Source organism: Symphalangus syndactylus, chromosome 24, assembly GCF_028878055.3.
Source record: "Symphalangus syndactylus isolate Jambi chromosome 24, NHGRI_mSymSyn1-v2.1_pri, whole genome shotgun sequence".
Lineage (NCBI taxonomy): Eukaryota > Metazoa > Chordata > Mammalia > Primates > Hylobatidae > Symphalangus > Symphalangus syndactylus.
The window spans coordinates 69,759,942-69,768,130 of record NC_072446.2 but is presented as its reverse complement, the minus strand read 5'-3'; the positions used below and the strand labels follow the sequence as shown (position 1 = coordinate 69,768,130).

The following is an 8,189-nucleotide window of genomic DNA, read 5'->3' as shown; positions in this document are numbered from 1 at the left end:
ATATGACTACATGAAATAAAGAGTAGTGAATCAAAATGGGAACACCCACTGTCAAAGACGCAGCCTGTGAAGTGTGATGATGAATTCTTGAATGAGAAAGCATGTAGACAGAAGTATTTCTATGGCAGGATATTTACAGCGCTACTTTTAATGAAGTGCTTCTGTAAACATTTGAAATGAGATGCACTGCAGAGATTAAATGAAGGCTTCATATTGTACTTTTGTATATCAGGTGGGGGGAATGACAAGTGTTAAAAAACAGAACAAAAGAATCAAACACTGTGAAACCATGATCTCCCAAAAGGAGATTTTATTAAGGAAAAAAATCATATGGTGGGGTTCAAATGAAGACAAGGAGAAAAGAATGTCGTTCTAATCAATGTTTTCCATTTTGAGCACGCAAAGAGTTCACTTGAGAAGTCCGGGGATAAAATATTACAGATATCAATTGTAATGTGTTGATTTTCCAACAAACAGCCATTTACTTTCAACCACTCAATATTTCTTATTTATTTATTTATTTATTTATTTATTTTATTATACTTTAGGTTTTAGGGTACATGTGCACAATGTGCAGGTTTGTTACATATGTATCCATGTGCCATGTTGTTTTGCTGCACCCATTAACTCGTCATTTAGCATTAGGTATATCTCCTAATGCTGTCCCTCCCCCCTCCCCCCACCCCACAACAGTCCCCGGAGTGTGATGTTCCCCTTCCTGTGTCCATGAGTTCTCACTGTTCAACCACTCAATATTTCAACTCTTTATTTATTCAACTCTTTGTGTAACTCAACTCTTAATGTATTCAACTCTTTATGTAACTCTTTACGTCACAAAACTTATACAATTCCTTTATCTCTTCCTCTTTTTCTAAAGAAAAATGTCAAAAATACTGCTGAATATACTCCACACTGAACAAACCAATTTTGAAAATTTTTGTATCTTACTTACCATGTACATTCCGTACCAACAAACCATAACCCAATGTCTACATTTCCCAGCCAGAAGATTTAGAATCCATGCTTGAGCCAAAGCCTCCATTAAAACCATTGCCTGATCCTGCATTTGGTGCTGATTCCCAAACAATTGCTGCACCGGAATTAGAATCACTGTAAGAGTTATTTCTAGAACCAAAGACCTGGTTTGGCTCCCTTTGCATGTTGCCTTGACTTTCGTTATTACCTGATGGGCCTGACTGGTTCTGCTGGCTGGCTAACATGCTCATCCTACCCCAACTGCTCTGCAGCACTGCCTGGGCTGCAGCCATCATAGCTGGATTAATGCTGAGCACACCAAAGTTCATCTACCACCTGTATTGGTACCTTGATTGTTTTCCAAGCCAGATCCACCCCTCTACTGTTACCAAATCCACTCAGATTCCCAAATCTTCCACTTCTTTCTCTCTGTTGCTGTTGTGTGATTAGGTTTGGCACTGGATATATGTATGCGGAGTCCTTTAATGATCAAGTCCTCTCCACAAAGAGATTGGGCAATCTGATCAACTTTAAATGTAACAAAGGCAAAGGCTCTGAATGGCTTGGGGATGAAGACATCCACCACTTCTTTGTACTGACAGAAAAACTGCCATAGCTCATCTGCAGTCATGTCCTCTGTACAGCGCTCCACAAACACTTTGCTGCTTCTCAAAGGCTCATCTGGGCTTTGCTTAGAGTTGGGAAATTTACAGTCATACCATCATTCATCTATCATATGTCACTGTGACATTACTTTCACATGTGTTTCATACTCCATAAAACGAACAAAGCCAAACCCCTTTGAGCAGTTTTAATATCTATCTTGACTTGGACTTCTCCAAAGGTATTAAAATATTCTTTCAGATCCTATTTCCATAGGAGGAAAAACAAACAGAGCAAAAACTCACTAATTACCAATGCTATTAAATAAGATATTTTCTGGACTACTCTTCACTTTCACTGCCGTCTCACCCATTTTTCTTTTGTTATCTTTGGGACAGTTGACAACATATACCAGATTTCCACAGTCAGCCTCAGGGCTTGCAGAATTCCTTCTACCAGCCGAATACCTCTCATACATTGAGACACTGGATTCTTGTAGTGAAGTCCACATGCCCCTGGAAACTGGGCTGTAACTGTGGACAGCAGCACCACCCCATTGTCTTCTGATGATATTTCAACGAGCTCCTTATTCTCATCTTCACTTGCCCTAGTGTATTCAGACATCTTTTATTTCTCCACTTAGGCCACTGCTAGAAAGCCCAACAGGGACACTGAAGCAGTGATGGACCCAAGCACAGCTTAGTTTATTCTCCTTGATAATCATTTTTATTGTTTTTCCTGGGACTCATTCAAGACTTTCTGGAATTCATATTAACTCATGGCCAAACATGAAAATAAGTTGTAACAAGGGTGTACGTAATGTAGAACATTTGGAAGAGCTGTCTCTTGGTTATTGCCAGCCACGTTCCTTTGGATGTTTAGCTTGTCAGCAGCGATCATCATGGCCAATTACTTGATCTGCATCATCATCCTACATAAGCAATTGTTATGTCTTCAGTGATGACCTGAGAGGAAAATACACTCCAATGGCATGGTAAATGCCCTTTCTTCAGGAGGGACAAGTAAGAAAGACTCAGGATGCTGCAATTCAGGAGGCTGAGCGCTGACCCTTAGCCCCTAAACCCACTGTCTATGAGAAGCCATGCTGAAATTTAGACAGCAGCACATCACAGACCTGCACAGGCATTGAGCTGGCAGGGCATTGCTCAATGATGGTAGGTGCAGTGTTTACAGAAGTGTGTAATGTGAAGTGCTAGTGCACAAGAAGGGCCCTATGGTTAAATGTGTTTGAAAAATGCTGCATACTATATCAATTGGCCACACTTTTAAACAACCAGATCTTGCACAAACTGAGAGCACAAACTCACTAATTACTGTGAGGATGGCACCAAACCATTCATGAGGGATCAGTCGTCATGACACAAACATCTCCCATCAGGCCCCACCTCCAGCACTGGGGATTACATTTCAACATGAGATTTGGAGGGAACAAATGTCCAAACCATGGCACTTTGGCTATTTGGGATCTATATAAATTTAAGGATTGTTTGTTTCTATTTCTGCCCTTGGGATTTTGATAGGGATTGCACTAAATCTGTAGATAGCTTAGGGTAATAGGGACATTTTTAACAATATTAAGTCTTTTAATCCATGAACATGAGATATCTGTTTATTTGTGTCTTTTAAAACTTCATCAAGGTTTTGTAATTTTCAGTTTACAAGTCTTTTACCTGCTTAATTCTTAGATACTCTATTTTGTTGCTAATGTAAGTGAGATTGTTTTCTTAATTTTCTTTTTAGATATTTCACTGTTGATATATGGAAATGCCACTAATTTTTGTATGTTGATTTTGTACCCTGCAACTTTACTGAATTTGCTTATTGGTTGTTCCAGCAGTTTTTGTTTGTTTGTTTGTTTTTTTGGTGTAGAGTATTTAGAGTTTTCTATGTATATGATCATGTCATCTTTAAACAGAGATAATTTTATTTCTTCCTTTCTGATTTGTATGCCTTTTTATTTCATTTTCTTGCGTGATTGCTCCAGCCAGGACTTCAATACTATGTTGAAAAGCAGTGGCAAGAGTGGGCATCCCTATCTTGCTCTGGATCTTAGAGGAAAAGCTTTGTTTTCCCCAGTGATTATGACTTTAACTGTAGGTTTTTCATATATAGTTTTTATTGTGTTAAGGAAAGCTCCTTCTGTACCTACTTGGTTGAGAGTGTTTACCATGAAAAGATGTTGAATTTTGTCAAATGCGTTTTGTGTATCTATTGAGGTGATTATGTGGTTTTTGTCTTTCATTTTCTTAACATGGTGTGTCACATTGATTGATTTTCATGTTAAACCAGCTTTGCATCCCAGGAATAGATCCCACTTCATTGTAGTGTGTGATCCTTTTAATGTGCTGTTAAATTCAGTTTGCTAGCAGCTTATTAAATATTTTTACATGTATATTCACCAGGGATAGTGGCCTGCAGTTTTCTTTTCTTGTATTGTTGTTGTTGCTGTTGTTTTTTTCTGGCTTTGGAATCAGGGTGATGTTGTTCTTATAAAATGAGTTTGGGAGTGTTCCATCTTCTATTTTTGGAATAGTTTAAGAATGGTTAGTATTAGCTATTTTTAAAATGTTCGATAGAACTCATTTATGAAACCATCTTGTCCTGGGCTTTTCTTTGTTGGAAAGTTTTTGATGACTGATTCAATCTCCTTGCTTGTTATTGGTCAATTTGTCTTTCTAGTTCTCGATTCAGTCTTGATAGCTTGTGTGCTTTTAAGAATTAATCCAATGGGATATAATTGTTCACAGTAGTCTCTGATTCTTTTTGTTTTTGTGTCGTCTATTCTAATGTCTCCTTTTTAAAAAACTTCTCATTGTATTTAAGTCTTCTCTTTCTGTTTTGTATTAGGCTAGCAAAGGGTTGGATAATTTCATCTTCTCAAATAAAACCAATTCTTAATTTTATTTTTTCCATTTTTTGCTTATTTTTGCTTCAATCTTTATTATTTCCTTCCATCTGCTAACTTTGAGTTTAGTTTGTTTTTCTACTTTTGGTTCCTTGAGTTGTAAAGAAGTTGTTTAATTGAGATATTTCTTCTTTTTTAAGGTAGGCATTTAACACTATAAGATTTTGTCTTAATGCTGTCTTTGCTGCATACCATACACTTTGGTAAGATGAATTTTGTCTTCATTTTTCTCAAGGTAATTTTAAAATTTCTGTTTGCTTTATTCTTTTATTCAATGGTTGTTCAAGTGTGTGGGGTTTAGTTTTCCTGTTCTTGGGTGAATTTTCTTGTTTTCTTGATATTATTGATTTCTAGTTTCATTCCACTGTGGTCTGCAAGATACTTGATATAATTTCAATCTTCTTAAATTTTTAAAGACTTGTTTTATGACACAACGTATGGCCTATTCTGGAGAATATCCTGTATGCCCCTGAAAATAATATGCATTCTGCTGCTATTGGGTGGAAAATTCTGTCTATGTCTATTGTCCATTTGATTCATAATGTTACTCAAGTCAGTGGTTTCCTTATTGTTTTTTAGCCTAGATGTTCTATCCATTATTGAAAGTGGAGTATTGAAGTCTTCAATTATTATTGTATTGTTGTCAATTTCTTCCTTCAGATATACCAATATTTGTTTTATATATTTCATTGCTCTGATGTTAGGTGCATATATATTTACAATTATATCTTCCTCTTGAATTGACTTTTTTATCATTATATAATGATCTTTGCCAATTTTTGACTTAAAATCTTTTGTCTAAGTATAGCTCTCCCTGCTTTCTTTTGCTTGCCATTTGTATAGAATATCTTTTTCTATCCCTTCACTTTCAGGCCATGTGTGTCCTCACATTTAAAGTGAATAATTTATAGACACTAAGTCACTGGATCATGTTTTTTAATCCACTCAGCAACTCTATGCCTTTACATTGGAGAATTTAATCCATTTACACTTAAAGTGATTGTTGATATGTAAGAACTTACTATTTTGTTAATTGCGGTCTGTTTTGCAGTTCTTTTGTACCTTTCTCTCTTTTGTTATCTCCTTTTGTTGTCTGATTTTTTTTTTTTTTTGTAGCAGTTTGGTTTGGTTCCTTTCTCTTTGTCTTTTTGTGTATCTATTGTAGACTTTTCTTTTTTTTTTTTTTTTATTATACTTTAGGGTTTTAGGGTACATGTGCACAATGTGCAGATTTGTTACATATGTATCCATGTGCCATGTTGATTTCCTGCACCCATTAACTCGTCATTTAGCATTAGGTGTATCTCCTAATGCTGTCCCTCCCCCCTCCCCCCACCCCACAACAGTCCCCGGAGCGTGATGTTCCCCTTCCTGTGTCCATGAGTTCTCATTGTTCAATTCCCACCTATGAGTGAGAACATGCGGTGTTTGGTTTTTTGTCCTTGTGATAGTTTACTGAGAATGATGTTTTCCAGTTTCATCCATGTCCCTACAAAGGACACGAACTCATCATTTTTTATGGCTGCATAGTATTCCATGGTGTATATGTGCCACATTTTCTTAATCCAGTCTATCGTTGTTGGACATTTGGGTTGGTTCCAACTCTTTGCTATTGTGAATAGTGCCGCAATAAACATACGTGTGCATGTGTCTTTATAGCAGCCTGATTTATAGTCCTTTGGGTATATACCCAGTAATGGGATGGCTGGGTCAAATGGTATTTCTAGTTCTAGATCCCTGAGGAATCGCCACACTGACTTCCACAATGGTTGAACTAGTTTACAGTCCCACCAACAGTGTAAAAGTGTTCCTATTTCTCCACATCCTCTCCAGCACCTGTTGTTTCCTGATTTTTTAATGATGGCCATTCTAACTGGTGTGAGATGGTATCTCACTGTGGTTTTGATTTGCATTTCTCTGATGGCCAGTGATGAGGAGCATTTCTTCATGTGTTTTTTGGCTGCATAAATGTCTTCTTTTGAGAAGTGTCTGTTCATGTCCTCTGCCCACTTTTTGATGGGGTTGTTTGTTTTTTTCTTGTAAATTTGTTTGAGTTCATTGTAGATTCTGGATATTAGCCCTTTGTCAGATGAGTAGGTTGCAAAAATTTTCTCCCATTGTGTAGGTTGCCTGTTCACTCTGATGATAGTTTCTTTTGCTGTGCAGAAGCTCTTTAGTTTAATGAGATCCCATTTGTCGATTTTGGCTTTTGTTGCCATTGCTTTTGGTGTTTTAGACATGAAGTCCTTGCCCACACCTATGTCCTGAATGGTATTGCCTAGGTTTTCTTGTAGGATTTTAATGGTTTTAGGTCTAACATATAAGTCTTTAATCCATCTTGAATTAATTTTTGTATAAGGTGTAAGGAAGGGATCCAGTTGCAGCTTTCTACATATGGCTAGCCAGTTTTCCCAGCACCATTTATTAAATAGGGAATCCTTTCCCCATTTCTTGTTTTTGTCAGGTTTGTCAAAGATCAGATAGTTGTAGCTATGCGGCATCATTTCTGAGGGCTCTGTTCTGTTCCATTGATCTATGTCTCTGTTGTGGTACCAGTACCATGCTGTTTTGGTTACTGTAGCCTTGTAGTATAGTTTAAAGTCAGGTAGCGTGATGCCTCCAGCTTTGTTCTTTTGGCTTAGGATTGACTTGGCGATGCGGGCTCTTTTTTGGTTCCATATGAACTTTAAAGTAGTTTTTTCCAATTCTGTGAAGAAAGTCATTGGTAGCTTGATGGGGATGGCATTGAATCTATAAATTACCTTGGGCAGTATGGCCATTTTCATGATATTGATTCTTCCAACCCATGAGCATGGAATGTTCTTCCATTTGTTTGTATCCTCTTTTATTTCATTGAGCAGTGGTTTGTAGTTCTCCTTGAAGAGGTCCTTCACATCCCTTGTAAGTTGGATTCCTAGGTATTTTATTCTCTTTGAAGCAATTGTGAATGGGAGTTCACTCATGATTTGGCTCTCTGTTTGTCTGTTATTGGTGTACAAGAATGCTTGTGATTTTTGTACATTAATTTTGTATCCTGAGACTTTGCTGAAGTTGCTAATCAGCTTAAGGAGATTTTGGGCTGAGACAATGGGGTTTTCTAGATATACAATCATGTCATCTGCAAACAGGGACAATTTGACTTCCTCTTTTCCTAATTGAATACCCTTTATTTCCTTCTCCTGCCTGATTGCTCTGGCCAGAACTTCCAGCACTATGTTGAATAGGAGCGGTGAGAGAGGGCATCCCTGTCTTGTGCCAGTTTTCAGAGGGAATGCTTCCAGTTTTTGCCCATTCAGTATGATATTGGCTGTGGGTTTGTTGTAGATAGCCCTTATTATTTTGAGATACGTCCCATCAATACCTAATTTATTCAGAGTTTTTAGCATGAAGGGTTGTTGAATTTTGTCAAAGGCCTTTTCTGCATCTATTGAGATAATCATGTGGTTTTTGTCTTTGGTTCTGTTTATATGCTGGATTACATTTATTGATTTGCGTATGTTGAACCAGCCTTGCATCCCAGGGATGAAGCCCACTTGATCATGGTGGATAAGCTTTTTGATGTGCTGCTGGATTCGGTTTGCCAGTATTTTATTGAGGATTTTTGCATCAATGTTCATCAAGGATATTGGTCTGAAATTCTCTTTTTTGGTTATGTCTCTGCCAGGTTTTGGTATCAGGACGATGC

The 8,189-nt window shown here is 37.4% G+C and overlaps 1 pseudogene; it reads right to left on the bottom strand.

Moving 5' to 3' along the window:
• Positions 1–989: 989 nt before the first annotated feature.
• Positions 990–2,202, bottom strand: LOC129474516 (TAR DNA-binding protein 43-like; annotated as a pseudogene).
• Positions 2,203–8,189: the final 5,987 nt, after the last annotated feature.